We start from the raw sequence: 19160 nt of genomic DNA, 5'->3' as shown, positions 1-19160 counted from the left end.
AAATGAAAATAAATTAGGAAACACAAGCTTTAAATGATACGTTAAACAAGATGGACTTAATTGATATTTATAGAACATTCCATCCAAAAACAACAGAATACACTTTCTTCTCAAGTGTTCATAGAACATTCTCTAGGATAGATCATATCTTGGGTCACAAATCAAGTGCTGGTAAATTTAAGAAAATTGAAATCGTATCAAGTATCTTTCCAACCACAACACTATGAGACTACATATCAATTACAGGAGATAATCTGTCAGAAATACAAATACATGGAGGCTAAACAATATGCTACTTAATAAACAAGAGATCACTGAAGAAATCAAACAGGAAATAATAAAATACCTAGAAACAAATTACAATGAAAACACGACAACCCAAAATCTATGGGATGCAGCAAAAGCAGAGTTCTAAGAGGGGAGTTTATAGCATTATATTCCCACCTCAAGAAACAAGAAACATCTCAAATAAACAACATAACCTTACATCTAAACCAATTAGAGAAAGGAGAACAAAAAAAATCCCCCCAAAGTTAGCAGAAGGAAAGAAATCATAAAGATCAGATCAGAAATAAATGAAAAAGAAATGAAGGAAACAATAGCAAAGATCAATAAAACTAAAAGCTGGTTCTTTGAGAAGGTAAACAAAATTGATAAACCATTAGCCAGACTCATCAAGAAAAAAAGAGAGAAGACTCAAATCAATAGAATTAGAAATGAAAAAGGAGTAACGACTGACTCTGCAGAAATACAAAGGTTCATGAGAGATTACTACAAGCAACTATATGCCAATAAAAAGGACAACCTGGAAGAAATGGACAAATTCTTAGAAAAGTACAACCTTCTAAGACTGAACCAAGAAGAAATAAAAAATATTAACAGACCAATCACAAGCACTGAATTTGAGACTCTGATTAAAAATCTTCCAACAAACAAAAGCCCAGGACCAGATGGCTTCACAGGCAAATTGTATCAAACATTTAGAGCTAACATCTATCCTTCTCAGACTCTTCCAAAATATAGCAGAGGTAGGAACACTCCCAAACTCATTCTACGAGGCCACTATCACACTGATACCAAAACCAGACACAGATGTCACAAAGAAAGAAAACTACAGGCCAATATCACTGATGAATATAGATGCAAATATCCTCAACAGAATACTAGCAAACAGAATCCAACAGCACATTAAAAGGATCATACACCATGATCAAGTGGGGTTTATTCCAGGAGTGCAAGGATTCTTCAATATAGGCAAATCAATCAATGTGATACACCATATTAACAAACTGAAGGAGAAAAACCATATGATCATCTCAATAGATGCAGAAAAAGCTTTTGACAAAATTCAACACCCATTTATGATAAAAACCATCCAGAAAGTAGGCATAGAGGAACTTACCTCAACATAATAAAGGCCATATATGACAAAACCACAGCAACATCGTTCTCAATGGTGAAAAACTGAAACCATTTCCACTAAGATCAGGAACATGACAAGGTTGTCCACTCTCACCACTATTATTCAAGATAGTTTTGGAAGTTTTAGCCACAGCAATCAGAGAAGAAAAAGAAAGAAAAGGAATCCAAATTGGAAAAGAAGTAAAGCTGTCACTGTTTGCAGATGACAAGATACTATACACAGAGAATCCTAAAGATGCTACCGGAAAACTACTAGAGCTAATCAACGAATTTGGTAAAGTAGTAGGGTACAAAATTAATGCACAGAAATCTCTTGCATTCCTATACAGTAATGATGAGAAATCTGAAAGAGTAATTCAGGAAACACTCCCATTTACCACTGCAACAAAAAGAATAAAACACCTAGGAATAAACCTACCTAAGGAGACAAAACACCCGTATTCAGAAAACTATAAGACACTGATGAAAGAAATGAAAGAGGATACAAACAGATGGAGAGATATACCATGTTCTTGCATTGGAAGAATCAACTTTGTGAAAATGACTCTACTACCCAAAGCAATCTACAGATTCAGTGAAATCCTATCAAACTACCACTGGCATTTTTCACAAAACTAGAACAAAAAATTTCACAATTTGTATGGAAACACAAAAAATCCTGAATAGCCAAAGCAACCTTGAGAAAGAAAAACAGAGCTGGAGGAATCAGGCTCCTGGACTTCAGACTACTACAAAGCTACAGTAATTAACACAATATGGTACTGGCACAAAACCAGAAATACAGATCAATGGAACAGCATAGAAAGCCCAGAGATAAACCCACGCACATATGGTCACCTTATCTTTGATAAAGGAGGCAAGAATATACAATGGAGAAAAGACAGCCTCTTCAATAAGTGGTACTGGGGAAACTGGACAGCTATATGTAAAAGAATGAAATTTGAACACTACCTAACACCATATACAAAAAATAAACTCAAGGGCTTCCCTGGTGGCGCAGTGGTTGAGAGTCTGCCTGCCAATGCAGGGGACACGGGTTCGTGCCCCAGTCTGGGAAGATCCCACATGCCACGGAGCGGCTGGACCCGTGAGCCATGGCTGCTGAGCCTGTGCGTCTGGAGTCTGTGCTCCGCAACGGGAGAGGCCACAACAGTGAATGGCCCGCGTACCACAAAAGAAAAAAAAAAACTCAAAATGGATTCAAGACCTAAATGTAAGGCCAGACACTCTAAAACTCTTAGAGGAAAACATAAGCCCAACACTCTATGACATAAATCTCAGGAAGGTCCTTTTTGACCCACCTCCTAGAGAAATGGAAATAAAAACAAAAATAAACAAATGGGACCTAACGAAACTTAAAATCTTTTGCACAGCAAAGGAAACCATAAACAAGATGAAAAGACAACCCTCAGTATGGGAGAAAACATTTGCAAGTGAAGCAACTGACAAAGGATTAAGCTTCAAAATTTACAAGCAGCTCATGCAACTAAATATCAAAAAAACCCAACCCAATCCAAAAATGGGCAGAAGACCTAAATAGACATTTCTCCAAAGAATATATACAGATTGCCAACAAACACGTGAAAGAACGCTCCACATCACTAATAATTAGAGAAATGCAAATCAAAACTACAATGAGGTATCACCTCACACCAGGCAAAATGGACATCATCAAAAAATCTGCAAACCGTAAATGCTGGAGTGGGTGTTGAGAAGAAGGAACCCTCTTGCACTGTTGGTGGGAATGTAAATTGATACAACCACTATGGAGAACATGGAAGTCCCTTAAAAACTAAAAAGAGCACTAGTATATGACCCAGCAATCCCACAACTGAGCATATACCCTGAGAAAGCCATAATTCAAAAAGAGTCATGTAGCACAATGTGCATTGCAGCACTATTTACAATAGCCAGGACAATAGGAAGCAACCTAAGTTTCCATCAACAGTTGAATGGATAAAGAAGATGTGGCACATACATACAAGGGAATATTACTCAGCCATAAAAAGAAATGAAATTGAGTTATTTGTAGTGAGGGGGATGGACCTAGAGTCTGTCATACAGAGTGAAGTAAGTCAGAAAGAGAAAAACAAATACCGTATGCCAACACATATATATGGAATCTAAAAAAAAGAAAAAAAATGCTTGTGAAGAACCTAGGGGCAGGACAGGAATAAAGACACAGACATGAATAATGGACTTGAGGACACGGGGAGGGGGAAGGGTAAGCTGGGATGAAGTGAGAGAGTGGCATGGACATATATACACTACCAAGGGTAAAATAGATAGCTAATGGGAAGCAGCCGCATAGCACAGGGAGATCAGCTTGGTGCTTTGTGACCACCTAGAGGGATGGGATAGGGAGGGTGGGAGGGAGACCCAAGAGAGAGGAGATATGGGGATATATGTATATGTATAGCTGATTAACTTTGTTATAAAGCAGAAACTAACACACCATTGTAAAGCAATTATACTCCAATAAAGATGTTAAAAAAAACGCTAAAATAATACACACAAAAACAAACAATAATCACTTCTTTGGATGATAGAATTTAGGGTGTTTTTTTCCCCTTTGTTTGCAACTTTGAGCCTGTATTGCTTTGCAATAAGGAAAAGAGTGATTTAAAAATAAAATAAACCATAAAAAATTTTATTCCCGTTAAAGCATTTAAAAATTTTATCCTGCTTTTCTCATAGGTTGTGCATTTAATGCTCCATCCAGATCACTAGAAATTCTAAATTACTATGGGTTTTGAAAATACTACTAAAATAAAAGCAAACATCTGAGCTATTTGCAGTTAATTATGTCCTTATACCATAAAATCTTTAAACAGTGAAAGGATTAAGATGCTTAATTTTTATAGGAAAAATGTTATATGTAAGAAAAATATGGAGAATAATGTAAAAGTAAATAAGCAGATGTTCTGAAAGCAAAGATCTCTATTAGTAACATTTTAACCTTCTAGTTGTACTCAAAAGTTAACAATAACTTCTAGATTTTGAAGAAAACTTCAGGCTTTACATTTCTTTCCAACTAGTAGAATATTTTTTAAGCTTTAAGGATCATTACCATAGGCTGGCTTCTCCAGGAAGCAGGTTCTGTGATAGCATTTAGGGGGCACGATATTTCTTAGAGAAATAAGGATCTGGGATCCATACCTGCAGAAGAGAGGGGAAGGAAGCAGGATTAAGCAGAGAGAGAAGCTGAGCTGTGATGAATTTCCAGTGAAGTCCTCAGAGAACCCCACAGGGAGTGCTGAAGCTGGAAAGGTCTGTCAGATTTGTTCACATTGTGTCAAGCTGGTCGGCCCTGTATTCTCTCCTCTGTTAGTCAATGGAGGACCACCCCCAGAAGGGTGCGGCTTCTTGCAGCTGAGACAATTCTTGAAGGAGCCTACTGCTAAAAGCTGCTTGTTAACATCAATTCCAGCAGGTGAGCTAATCTTTCCTTGAAGGGGGATCTTGGTGTTACATCTCCATATTTACCACAATCGAACTTTCCTTTCTACTGGAAAATCCAACTCTATGCAATGTTCAGTAAGAAACAAATCTTTTTTTATACAAATATATACATATTTTATTGATTTTATTTTAATTATTATTAAATACAAATATAAAGACATAACATTACACCTCACTTTGTCCTGCACAATAATTAATAACTATGTCCTATAAATGGGTATGACCAAGAGAATCCCATGTTGTGGCAAGGTGGGCAATGTGAAATTTACAAATAACACTCACTCAATTGTGGGCATGCAGAAGCCAGTACTCAGGTGAATGTCAGTCAGGCCACATTTCCCAGGTGTGACAGCCTTTTCACTCCATTTTCAGACACTCTTCACATTTTTAAAAGTACACCCACCAGGTGCCCCTCACAGCCTCCTCGATTTTCTCCTTCCCTTTTGTCTTTCTACGTTTCCTTCCATCTAGCTTTTCTTCCAATTCTCTCTCCTTCAAACTGGTATCCAGCACCTGCTCTGAGTTCAGCCACACACTGAACCGGAGAGATACAAAGATGAATATTGGTTCCAGGGGCCTTTATTTTTGCCTCTTTTCTCATTTTATTGAAACAAGTAAATCTTTATGTCCATATTTAATAAACATTGGGGATCTGGATTATTTTCCAGCATGATGAGGTAGAGAATTCAGGGCAGTAAATGACCCAGTTATAAAAGGTAGTTAAAACATAATTATTTGAATTAAACAGGAGAGAACTAATGAGAAGTAGATGGTATTTTCTGGGGAAATGTCTAAAAAACTGCAAATATTGTATAAGAATAAAATAATCTCCTAGAACCTTCCTTTGCTGCTAAATCTGTTTAGAACTATAAGGATTGAAAATAGAATGTACCAACCAGTACTCTGGAAAGGGAAGCCTCTATACCCTGAGGGATGCAGCTCCCTTCATACACCCTCTGAGTAAGCCCATGGTGCAGGAGCAAGAGAATGCTGTACAGCAGGAACCATAGAGAGAATGAAAAACAGTGCAAAATACTAAAGAACAAGGTCCAGCAACAGAAAAATATGCCAGGCACAAAGACCTATTCTGCAAAATCAAAAGGCAAACTAACAACATGAAGACCACCTTTATTTTGGTTGGATTAGGTCATCGGTGCTCCACATGACTCAGAACAGATACACATTCAGTAACCAAAAAATAATTAGAAGTATTATAGGTCTTCTGACAGGAATGTCAAAGGGAGAGGGGAGGGTGCATTCTTTTTTTTTTTAATAAATCTTTATTGGAGTATAATTGCTTCACAATACTGTGTTAGTTTGTGTTGTACAACAAAGTGAATCAGCCATATGCATACATGTATCTCCATATCCCCTCCCTCTTGAGCCTCCCTCCCTCCCACCCTCCCTATCCCACCCCTCTAGGTCATGGCAAAGCACCAAGCCTATCTCCCTGTGCTATGCTGCTGTTTCCCACCAGCCAACTATTTTACATTTGGTAGTGTATATATGTCGATGCTACTCTCATTTCACCCCAGCTTCCCTGCCCTGCTATGTCCTCAAGTCTTTTCTCTACGTCTACGTCTTTATTCCTGCCCTGCCCCTAGGTTCATCAGTACCATTTTTTGTTTTTTTTAAGATTCCATATATATGTGTTAGCATACGGTATTTGTTTTTCTCTTTCTGACTTACTGCACTCTGTATGACAGACTCTAGGTACATCCACCTCACTACAAATAACTCAATTTCGTTTCTTTTTATGGCTGAGTAATATTCCATTGTATATATGTACCACATCTTCTTTAACCATTCATCTGTCAATGGACTCTTAGGTTGCTTCCATGTCCTGACTATTGTAAAAACAGCTGCAATGAACACTGTGGTACATGACTCTTTTTGAATTATGGTTTTCTCAGGGTATATGCCCAGTAGTGGGATTGCTGGGTAATATGGTAGTTCTATTTTTAGTTTTTAAGGAAACTCCATACTGTTCTCCATAGTGGCTGTATCAATTTACATTCCTACCAACAGTGCAGGAGGGTTCCTTTTTCACCACACCTTTTCCAGCATTTATTGTTTCTAGATTTTTTTGATAATGGCCATTCTGACCAGTGTGAGGTGATACCTCATTGTAGTTTTGATTTGCATTTCTCTAATAATTAGTCATGTTGAGCATCTTTTCATGTGCTTCTTGCCCATCTGGATGTCTTCTTTGGTGAAATGTCTATTTAGGTCTTCTGCCCATTTTTTAATTGAATTGTTTGTTTTTTTGATATTGAGCTCCATGTGCTGTTTGTATATTTTGGAGTTTAATCCTTTGTCCGTTGTTTCATTTGCAAATATTTTCTCCCATCCTGAGGGCTGTCCTTTCGTCTTGTTTATGGTTTCCTTTGCTGTGCAAAAGCTTTGAAGTTTCATTAGGTCCCATTTGTTTATTTTTGTTTCCATTACTCTAGGAGGTGGGTCAAAAAAGATCTTGCTGTGGTTTATGTCAAAGAGTGTTTTTCCTATGTTTTCCTCTAAGAGTTTTATAGTGTCTGGTCTTATATTTAGGTCTTTAATCCATTTTGAGTTTATTTTTGTATATGGTGTTAGGTAGTGTTCAAATTTCATTCTTTTACATGTAGCTGTCCAGTTTTCCCAGCACCACTTGTTGAAGAGGCTGCCTTTTCTCCATTGTATGTTCTTGCCTCCTTTGTCATAAACTAGGTGACCATATGTGGGTGGGTTTATCTCTACGCTTTCTATCCTGTACCATTGAGCTAGATTTCTGTTTTTGTGCCAGTACCATACTGTGTTGATTACTGTAGCTTTGTAGTATAGTTAGAAGTCAGGGAGCCTGATTCCTCCAGCTCCATTTTTCTTTCTCAAGATTGCTTTGTCTATTCGGGGTCTTGGTGCATTCTTAATAAACAGCACATCTTTAAAATCTTCTCAGACCATAATCATTCCCCTTAATATTCTCCAGCACCATAGCTATTCCCAGAAGCTCTAACTTTTCAGAGTTCCCTGCCCTCCAAAACTTCTCTGACAGCTTCCCCATATGCCTTTCCTCTCTATCTTCTCTCTTTCCTTCTTCTGTAGCTTATTATTATGTAGCTCCATGTAGCCTTTCTGATTTCATTTGTTTTGTTTATTTGTTTAGACTTATAATTGAATTTTGGATAGCAAACAATAGCCCCAAGTGGCCAAAAAGACAGACTCCTTTCTTTTAAGTGTAGGTGGACTGTCAAGGAGAAGAGGGAGGCTATGAATATCCGTAAATTAGTAATTATGACTTCCTTACACAATTAGTTAATAATTTTATCTCTGTTACACTAATAAGAATAGTGTGCTTTATATTGGAGTTTCCCTATTAGATGTGGAGGATTTTCCTAGGGGTAACTGGGGTGTAGATCCACCTGTGAATTCTGAAATAATAGATATAGAGAAGCTTTCTGGAACTGCTTTGTAGACTATTATTCCTCTAAATTCTACAGAGATATAGGACAATTTGATGCTTAGTCCTTTTGAGATTAGAGGAAATATATTTTTAAATCTGTATCTTATTGTTAATTGTTAGCTAGAATCACAGCCCATTTGGCCCCCTACATCTAGCTTGGGGGGTGTTATTTACACCATTTAGAAGACCTGAGGTAAACTGGACATCATCAAAAACACAGCCAATAAAAATAACATATGACTAATTGGGGATTACTGTGGGCCAGGCAACACCATGGAGAATTTAAGGGTAGAGAAGCCAAAGGAAAGTTTTAGGGCTCAGGGGGTTAGATATTTACTATAATGAGGGACCAGCTTCCTGAAGGGAACAGTTACAGAAAGAATGGTATGCTGGTATGGCAGGCATTGAGAGAGCAGTTGGAAAAGGGCATTATGGATTATTGTTATTTCTCATCACTGCGATCCAAGCAATCCAGATTCATGTGCAATTCAGGCATGCAATATATGTCTTCACAGTAAATGTTTCTATAAGCATATGTTATAAAAACTAGGAGTATAATTGTGACATCAACTAATTTCATAATGTTTTTACAAAATAAAGCCATCACATGCTTCATTCAACAAGTATCTGATGAGCACTCACTGCTTGCCAGGTGCTGAGCTAGGTTTGGAGTTGCAGTGGAAAACAGGTAGACAAGGCCCTAGAGGTGGGAGACAGACAGTAAATAAGTAAACAGATACATAAAGAAAAAGGATTGTTTCAGGTAGTGTCAAGTGTTATGAAAATAATAAAATAGAAGATGACCAAGAGGTGGCTACTATCTTAGACGTGGTGGTCCGGAAGACACCGCTGAAGAGATGACATTTCAGCAGGGACTAAAACGATATGAAAGAGTTGGCCAAGAAGATAAGAAGATGTCAGGCAGAGGGAACAGCTAGCAGAAAGGCCTTAAATTCGGTACATGTTTAGTGTGTCAAGAGAACGTCATGAAAAAATTTTCAGGGACCAAGTCATGTGAGGCTTTATAGCTCTGGATTTTACTCTAATAGCAATGAGTAGATACTGGTGAATTTTAAGCTACAAAAGAAAATAATCTGATTTATGTTTTCAAAGGATCCCACAGGCTACTCTGTGGAGTATGAACCAAAGAGGTCAAGGGTGTAAGCAGGAATCAATTGAGAGGTTTTTACTACAGTCCAGGCAGAGGATAAATAAAGGTAAGAGTGAAGATGGTAAGAGGGTATTGGAACTGGGCAATATTTAGGAGGTTTGGCCAACTAGATTCTTGATGGATTGGATATGAGAAATCAGGATTGGATATGAGAAATCAGGAAGAGTGGAACTGAGGTTGATTCTGAGGGTTTGGGCTTCATCAGTTAGTTATGATGATTCTAATAACTAAGATGGGGATAACTGGGGAAAGATGATGTTATGGAAGTGGTGGGAGTTGGGGTCCATAAACTACCTATGCTTACATGGATGAGTTTTGCAGGAGCCTTGAATGCCCTTAAGTGGAATGAAAATTTTTGGTATATATTCACAGGGACTTCAGGTTGGGAGCATACACAAGTTTCATCAAATTCTTAAGAGAATTTGAAAAGTTATCTCCAGAAAGCAAAGTTAGGCAATTCCTAACATATTACCCTCTGGATTTTCTTTTTCTTCTTCCTTTCTTTTCTGTTTATAATTATGTAAAAGCAGAAAAGAGAGTAGAGACTGAATTGTTAGTAAAGAAAAATATATGTAAAGAAAAGGACACATTTTGAAAGTTAGCTCTCTTTTTAATTTTACTTCATTGAGAATATAAGTACATATACAGAGTAGACTTGAAAAGATTTCTGGATTCCATTTTAATTTCCTTGCTACATTTAAGATCTGTTGGCAGTCCTAGGTGTAGGCTAGTCTGTAGCATTCCTGGGCTCTCCTACTAGGCCAAACACATATCTTCTCCTTCTTTGCCATGTCCAAGGGACATCTTATACCTTGGGTGTTTTGAGCTCTCCCACTGAGGTACAGCTAAGGGTAACTCTTGCACACCTTTCTATAAATAGGCATTTTATCAGATGAGGTTCAGCCAAGGAAACAACACTATGAATAGAATGGAGTAAGGGACTATGGGTATTAGAACTTACACGATTGTGTGAGAAGCTGAGGAAATACAGGTGTGAATGTGAATACCTGGAGGATTAGAGAAAAGCCAATAACAAGGGACCATAAAGAGAGCTGTGGAAGGCTGTTGCCCCTGCATCTGGCAGTGGGCCTGAAGTCACCATAAGTTAGTAAGTCAGAGAGTCAGGAAGAAAAGTTGGACAGACAGTAGGGTAGAGCACGGGCACATTTTTCTTCCACAAGGACAAACTGGAACCTACACTGGTCACTCATTATGTCAAACTCCAAGGATGCAGGCCACCTGCAGAAAAAGTTGGTGCTTTTGATGGCCTTGCTACACATGCTACTTGCCCAGGAACTGGAAAAGCTGAAGGAGGAGATCTCATAGGAATAAGAGAAGCTATGGGCCTAGGTGCTGCTCCATGTGAACAAGGTGAGCCAGAACATCAGGAACCACACATACACACACACACTCAGGTGTGTGCACATATGCAAGCACGTGTTGAGCAATGCCTGGGACCCTGCAGTAACCTCCTGAGTAACGACTGCTGCTTCTCCCTTCCAAATCTCGTGCAAATTTCTCTAATGGCCAACTCTAAACTGAAACTACTAAAGGGAAGGGAATTCTGGGAGCCATAGTTCCTGATGAATTGACACAGTACTAAATTACCACAGTCATGTTCTTCACCAAACATACCATGAGAAAGAAGGCAGTGCTTCACTTTGACCCCAATTATGGCCCTACTTAAAAAGACATGAAGTGGGCTTCCCTGGTGGTGCAGTGGTTGAGAGTCCACCTGCTGATGCAGGGGACGCGGGTTCGTGCCCCAGTCTGGGAAGATCCCACATGCCGCGGAGCAGCTGGGCCCGTGAGCCATGGCCACTGAGCCTGCGCGTCCGGAGCCTGTGCTCTGCAATGGGAGAGGCCACAACAGTGACAGGCCTGAGTACCGCAAAAAAAAAAAAAAAAAAAAAAGACATGAAATGAGGTTGGATGTATTTAAGTATATGGAGTGTGATGGGACAAAATAACTCAATGAACTCAACTTTCTGGTTCCAACAACCCAACAATTCCATCTGAAGTTCTCAGACATTATGACTAGCACTAACATAGCAGTTTTTATAAACTTGGGCTACAGTTGTTAGTAAAATGCGGGGCTGGATGGACCACAGTGGTAATTCCTATGTGCCTATATAAATAAAATGGGTCAAGATTACTCAATTTTATATCCTACCTAATTCTGCTACAGCCTATTATATCTAGCCTCACAGTAATGTTTTATAAGTAATCTTTGTTTGCTTTCTTGTCCCAACACTTTAATATCTTAGGAGGAAGTAATACAAAATTGATGTAGTTATTGGTTTTTCTACTCTGTGAACTGTAATTTCTATACATCATAGATTTCATCTTCTTTTAACAAAAAGAGTATTTATCAGCTAATAAGACACCATTTTCCTTTGATTAAAAAAAACTACCTTTCAGCTGTGAGAGAATTTTCTGTCAAAAATATTATATGGCAAGATTGATAATATTAACATTATTTTCTAAGATGACATTTCATGTGAGATGATTTCCTTAATGAAGTGATGCAATCATTCCTATCTGTTGGAAAGACAATTTACACAGTAGCTAAAGAGAAGTCCAAATTTGAAATGAATGGCACACAAGAGAGCAGTTTTCACAGTCCAAGATCAGCCCTCAGAGGTTTACTTGAAGGATTATTATTATTTCTTTTACATATCAGAAGGGGAAAAATAATAAAAGAGGTGGGAAATATCATCCCCCAAATATATATCAGTTATTATAATACAAAAGTTGTAAAGAGAAATATTCATATTAATTCCTTCTCCAGCTCCCCGTAACTAAATTATTAATTAACTAAGAAGAGAAATGACAACTTTTGGATCACTCAGAGAAGCAAGAAAGAATAGAAAATAATGTGTTAATGTTTATTCAAACTCAATTCCAGCCCCCAATTTCTTATTTTTCAAAAAGGGAATATCTTAGGATATTGAATGACAAGTTACAGCTGACACATCAAGGGAACGGAGATACTTCTTACCAAAGTAAGGTGACAGACCCAAATTCAGATTTTTAAAGGAAACGTTCACAAAATTCCTGGACCTCTCAGGTCCTCCATCCCTGATGGGCAGGGATTAGAGTGTGCCTGTTCCCTTTCCTCATACTCATTTGGATGTGCCTCCGAGAAGCCTACTGAGAGAACTTACTGTCTTACCTCTGCAGTGGTGAGGCAAAATGACTGTAGTCTTGACTCCTGTCCAGAGAAGTCAAGCAGCCAAGAGATTGGCTCACCAACTGCTTTGATGGTAATGGCGGAGAGTTTCTTTTGTTTGGGGATTGGCCTGCACTATCGAATTTGCCCAGGTAAAGTCTACATGAGGGTTTCCCATGGCCTGGAGGTGGGTAGTATATGAGGAAGAGCTCACCTTGGATTCAGTCCAACAGGGCTACAGAAAGGGATCAAGGGGATCCACAAGGATAAGATTTATGTGGAACCCCGATTTCTGGAGGTAGCAAGGGCAAGGAGAGTCTAAATCTACCACTCAAATAGAGATCTATCCATTAGGAAACCAGAGGTGAGAGGCTCCAGTGATGGGACTCTTCCAAGTACCCACAAAAGCACCTATAAGAGAGTCAACCCTAAATATTTCTTGATCCCAGGACCTCATATCTAGCCCACCAAACAAAGTTCAAGTAAGGATTTTCTTATTATCTTTTTCTTTCTCCCTTTCATGCTCCAACCAAACCTGGAAAGGTCTAAAGCCAAGGTTAGCAAGCTGGCAACTAAATCCAGCAATAGCTGAGAGAGGGGAAAAGATGTAACTCAAGTTAAATGCAGAGTTTCAATTAATATACAGGAGCCAACACTCTAATTTCTGAATCCATACAGTGTTTGGGGCCTTCAAGTGTCTTCAGGAATGCTTATTATCTAAGAGTGAGTGGAAATCTTAGAACTCTAATTAAATGGTGGGGGGAAGCTTCCATCATTGAAAAAATTTAAAGAGATAATGGGAAGCAAAAAAACCCCCTCTCTCTCTCTCTCTCTCTCTATATATATATATATATGTTTTATTAGGTCTTATGCTTAGGGCTTGTTCAATGTAAAATGTAATGAAAGCGTAAAATATTTAATTTAAAGAGATAATGGGAAGCCAAAAAATGTGTTTTATTAGGTTTTATGCTTAGGGTTTGTTCGATGTTAAAGTAATTTAAAAAAATCATTCACATATAAAGCTTATACCAGCTCTATCCTATAATGCTCCTTAGAGTAAACAACTTATTCTTTACTCTCTCTAGACATAGCTTTATCCTCTCCTTTGTTCAACTACTGCCATGTCCTTCTAACTCATCAGAAACTGTCTTAGCATTCTGTTAGGTCAAGGGAATGGGAGGGGGCCCTATGCTTAGTGTAATTGCAAAACATTGTGGGTTTCCCCCAGCCTAAGTATTGTCACATACAAGGGTTTGAGCCTAACCTTTCTTACTAAGAAGTATGTAAAAGCATTACACAGAATAAAAAGTTCTATGGATTATATTAGCTTTCAATATCTTCATTTTTTTCTCCTTTGTTAGCATTGAGTTTGGTCAACAAAAATGGGGTATATCCAATATATCTAATATCCTCTCTAATAGATATTTCCAAGTCAAATAAAATACGGTCTGAGAAAAGGACCTAGTAACTGCAATTTTTGTGAAATAGTAAGAACAGAATTAAAGTTCTAGTGAGTTAAAGACTGAATGGGAGATAAGGAAATAGATATAAGAAATTAATACTAAAATATCTGGGAGCTCTGCAGTAACCAAATGAAAGATTTAGTGCTGTTGCAAGAACTAGACTGAATGAGTAAATGAATTCAAAGGTCAAAAGGAATTATTACCGATTTAATTTTTTAAAAGTATATCTCTTTTAAGTGTCTATGACCCTTAAGAAAGGTTCAAAAAACTGTATATGTTTTATACTCTATAAAACTCTATTTTTTAACATCTTTATTGGAGTATAATTGCTCTACAATGGTGCGTTAGCTTCTGCTGTATAACAAAGTGAATCAGCCATACGTATACACATATCCCCATATCCCCTCCCTCTTGCGTCTCCCTCCCACCCTCCCTGTCCCACCCCTCTAGGTGGTCACAAAGCACCGAGCTGATCTCCCTGTGCTATGCAGCTACTTCCCACCAGCCATCCATTCTATATTTGGTAGTTATACTCTATAAAACTCTTGAACAAAATGAGTTCTCAATAAACTTCATTTCCAACTATATCCTCCAATAAGTTATGTGTTCTGCACCATCTCAGAGTATATTCTCTGCCATGAGTCTAAGTAGGCTATATAATGAGTACAATGTGTACAAATGCTGTTTCATTCCAAAGCTGTAGCTTAGCTTACCATGTACAGAGTGATAGTCTAACACACATGCCTAGGACAATGATTTACATATTCTTACAATACCTTTTTCTAGAAGAGAATATTTTAGCTGATTAATTTATGATGTGGTAGTAATAAACAAAATAATACAGGAATAAGCTAATATAAACATTAATTTCCTTATTTTGAATTACTATTCAAATTATCTGAGAATTCTATTTCTCAGTAAGTGGTTACTGCTTTATGAAATATCAGTAATAAGTAACAAAGAAAATGGTTTAGGTAAATGAGAATTCAATACACTACCAACTTTCCTGCTGCATGAGTACCCTTGTTTTGGACAAGCAGGAAGCATCATTATCAAAGGCCCTTCTGATAATTCCACTGCCATTCTTATACCTGTAGATGATTAAAAGAAAGTATAAAAAAAAAAGAGCACTCAGTGACTCATAGTATAGCAGAAGCCCCTTAAAACATTTTTCTTCCTCTAGTACAAATGGTTGACAATGGGGGTCTTCAAAACATGATTCAACTATTTCTTAGGATTTCTATATATATATTTCTAAGAAAATAACCTTTCAGTGATACCCTTCAAATTAAAAACAGGGTGCATTAAAAGCAAAGCAAAATCATGTTTAATAGAAATAAGTTTTTTCCACTCACTATGAATTCAGGTATCAATAATATTAAAATTTGCTTCTTTCATTAACACAACTACTGTGCTTAATTATTCTTACTTAGTTATTCCAGTAACCAAGGCAGTGTTCTAGCACATAGCTGAGTGTGTGGGACTTGGTAATTGTTACATGAATGAATAAATGAAGAAACTATAAATCCTTAGGAAGAAAGGCAATAAATCCACTTTTTTTTTCTTCACATAGGCCTTGTTTCAGGACAATCATTACATGATCTGAGGCCCTTACTTTGACAATACTACATTTTAACTTAGAGATGAAGAACTTAGATGGTATATAGCTCTCATTCGTTTAGTCCATTTACTTTCATCATCTAGGAGAACTTCGTTTTATCGTAGAGTGTAAGACCCCAATTTATAATGATTCTCAGAGTAACAATATTTTTAACAGTATGAAACTAAAAGAATATTTACGTTAGTTTTGGGGATTATAAGGCTGTGAGTGAGAATAACTTTATGCCCCACTTCAGGTAATTCATATGTCATAGGAATTAGCAATCTAGCTATTGTCTTTCCTAAAAAAAATAAATTAACTAACAAATATTCAGAGAGTATATATTGAGCCAAAGGACCTATTAGGAAATATAAAAAAGGGTAAGGTGTAGACATCTGAATAGTTGATGGTAAAATATCCCCCTTAAAAAAAAATCTTTTCAAGATCAAGGTGGCAATAAGATATAAAGATGGAATGTCCAAGAAAGGAACTTTATAAATGTTCCCATCTGAGACATGGATACAGCAGTCATGCTGAGCCCCTGAGGGGATCTTGAATCCAGTGATCTGATAAATCTGTATGTTTAAAGGGAAAAAAACCCCCAAAACTCCTCTGGAGATCATATGGATAAAGGACTATAGTGAACAAGACCGTTGTGTTGTATTATTTTCTTTGTACATGAAAGCTAGTGAAACCTGCTAAGTTGGGTTATAGAATCAATAAAGTAATTAAAGTTAGACTGAATCTTATAGAAACAATGTCAGCTGCTACCTTCTCTTATACAAAGGATACCAAAAAGCCTCCGCTTCTTTCACATATTCCCCCCATGGAAGGATCTCCCACACTCACGCTTGAATTTTTTTACTAGAAGCTAGAGCCTTTTATTCATTTCACAATTAGAGATAAAAACTAAAAGTAAATGCCCTGAGAATCAACACACTGACTTAAAATCACATCAGCTTGTAAAATGCAGGTATCGAAGCTATGCCCGAGATCCAGTTTTGATAGGTACTGTGAGGGGAAAGCAGAAGGGTACTTAGTACCTGTAGTAAGAAGAGGCAATTAAAAGAAAGGGAGTGGGGGATGCAGAAAAGGGAGGTTAAGAACTAAAAAAAAAACCCAATTATTTCAACGTTCTATCCTTGGGGTGGCTCCAGAAGAGGAACTGCAGAGAAGAAGCATTTTCTTAGGATATACTAGTAAATCCAATTTAATGATTACTTCTTGCTAACCTATATCATTATAACAAAAATTATAGATGATGAAGAGTATCAGAAAGTTAATATCACAGCAAATGCTGAGGTAAATTACCTCTTGAGTAACTATATTAACAGAGAGAAGCAGGATGATTATAAAATAGCATTATAAAGTGCTAGACTTCTTAATTATATTTGTTCATTTTATGCTTAAAGTAATAAACTACACTAAAATGTTTATTAGATTAAATGTAATGTGGTATTCAGGATTGAGTCCTGGAACAGAAAAAGGTTATTGTTGAAAAACTAGTGCGATCAAATAAAGTCTATAGTTTGGTTAAGGGCACTGTAGCAACATTAATTTCCTAGTTCTGACAAATGGTTATACAAGACGTTAACTTTAGGGCAAGCTGAGTAAAGGGTATATAGGACTCTGGGCTATCTGTAACTTTCCTGTAAATTTAAATTATTCCCAAATAAAATGATTATTAGAATGCTTATTAGTTATTTTTATTAGAATAACTCTAGTTTACAACATTAAAAAAAATCAAATTGTATGTATGCCACTGGCTCATTTGAGACTATCGCTTATTATGCAAAATTCTCTAGTGCCTGAGTTTAATGGTTTGCCTGTACTTTAATCTGAGCAGCCATAGGGAAGGCATTCTATCCACTCAGTGGCAGAACTAATAATAGTTTCTGTCAGTAATGACTTATGCATCAGGGTCATTTCACCTCATGTTCATTTTAGCCGAACATTTAAAGGGGACGATTTACATTTCATATTTCTTTTACTATCTGGTAACCAGAGCTGTAATAAATATTTCAGGCACTGATGGTGTTTTGTTCAAGAAAAATATTATGTTTTCTCATTTGTTTATAGTACCTAATGTTCCTCAGTATTTTGAGATGTTTTTATATCAACTTCCCATTTATTTTTATCTGCTGTCATTATGTTCCCATGTAAATGTTATGACAAGGAAAACAGTTTGGGCTTGTGTTCACTAATAAAAAAAATAAACCTTAGAAAATAAATAAACAGATTGGGCTCAGCATAATTCTGAGATTGTAAGACCTAGTAAAGATAATAATCCAAATGGCAGCAAATGTTATTAAGATTAAACTAAACACCTACTTAGTAACAACCTAATTTCTTCCTTCCTTCCTTCCTCCCTCTCCCTCTCCCTCCCGCTCCCTCTCTCCCTTTCTTTCTTTCTTTCCCCTGCCGCGTGGCTTGTGGGATCTTAGTTCCCTGACCAGGGGTTGAACCCGGTCCCTCGGCAGAGAAAGCGCCGAGCCCTCACCACTGGACCGCCAGTGAATTCCCATCCTAATTTCCTGATTAATTAATCATTACAGGTTAAGTGACAATTACAGTTTTATTGATGGGGGTGGGGTAGAGGGAGGTTCAGTAGCAGGAAGGGAATCAAGACTGAAAGGGATAGTTCTTACACCGTGTATTTCCTAACAATTACTGTCATAAGTGAGGGGTAGAAATAGGAGAAGGATTCTCAGTTTTGAGTTCAGAAAGATTATTAGGCTGGCAGCGTAGTGCAGGGCCGCCTAGCAGGGCTGTGTACCTCTGTCCACCGCGCGAGGGCAGGGGGAGACGGGGTGGGTGGGGCGGACGGAGACCCAGTCACTCTGCTGGTCCTGCCCAGCTCGAGAAAAGGGAATCTAATTCTCACAAAGGCGCGCTGCAAATGAGAGTTGAATAATGACCCATAGTATCTACCGGACCCCTAGAAGCTACTATCTGACAAAGAGTTGCAAGATTCCTTCCCCACAGAACACAGTGAAATTCTTACAGATCTCAGATCCTGACCTTTGGGTCCCAAATTTTAAATTCATTGTCTCTTGGAAGATTTTGCTGGATATTACTCAGCTGGTCAATGAATTAACAGCTTTTTTCCCAGTTGAGTTTCTGAGTCTTTTACGAGTTTGCTTTTATTGTCCGTGGGAGGCGTTTTGTTTTGTTTTTCCACTCTGCTTCGCCGAGAGTAAAGATTGAGGTATCTTGTGGTTTCCTTAATTAGCATAAAAACTCCTCCAAGGCAGTAGAGTCTCCAGTGCCATCCTATTCAGAATATTCCTGAGGCACCTATTCCGCACCTGACTGTCCCCTGTCACATTGCCGCTCAACATTTCCTCAGCGTTTCACTCCGCTTGCTTCTTAACAGACACCACCTTTCCCTTCCCGTGGGGCACAGCAAAACGCATGCGCACGTTTCCGTG

At 37.8% G+C, this 19160-nt stretch overlaps 1 protein-coding gene across 2 annotated transcripts in view; it reads right to left on the bottom strand.

The window, feature by feature from the left end:
- The window catches only part of FAM237B (family with sequence similarity 237 member B), a 44536-nt gene extending 25491 nt beyond the window's left edge, over positions 1 to 19045 (bottom strand). The window contains exons 1-2 of one of the 2 annotated variants that reach the window (XM_082845858.1): positions 18751 to 19045; positions 15128 to 15220 (exon numbers count right to left, since the gene is read on the bottom strand). The gene's annotated coding sequence lies outside the window, so the exon portion shown is untranslated. Of the gene's footprint in view, positions 1 to 15127; positions 15221 to 18733 lie in introns of both variants that reach the window. The other variant, XM_082845857.1, reaches the window with a different exon arrangement.
- Positions 19046 to 19160: the final 115 nt, after the last annotated feature.

The sequence above is a fragment of the Leucopleurus acutus genome (assembly GCF_964270905.1).
Source record: "Leucopleurus acutus genome assembly, chromosome: 9".
NCBI lineage: Eukaryota > Metazoa > Chordata > Mammalia > Artiodactyla > Delphinidae > Leucopleurus > Leucopleurus acutus.
Note: the sequence above shows the minus strand (reverse complement) of the source record. Positions and strands in the feature narration are given on the sequence as shown.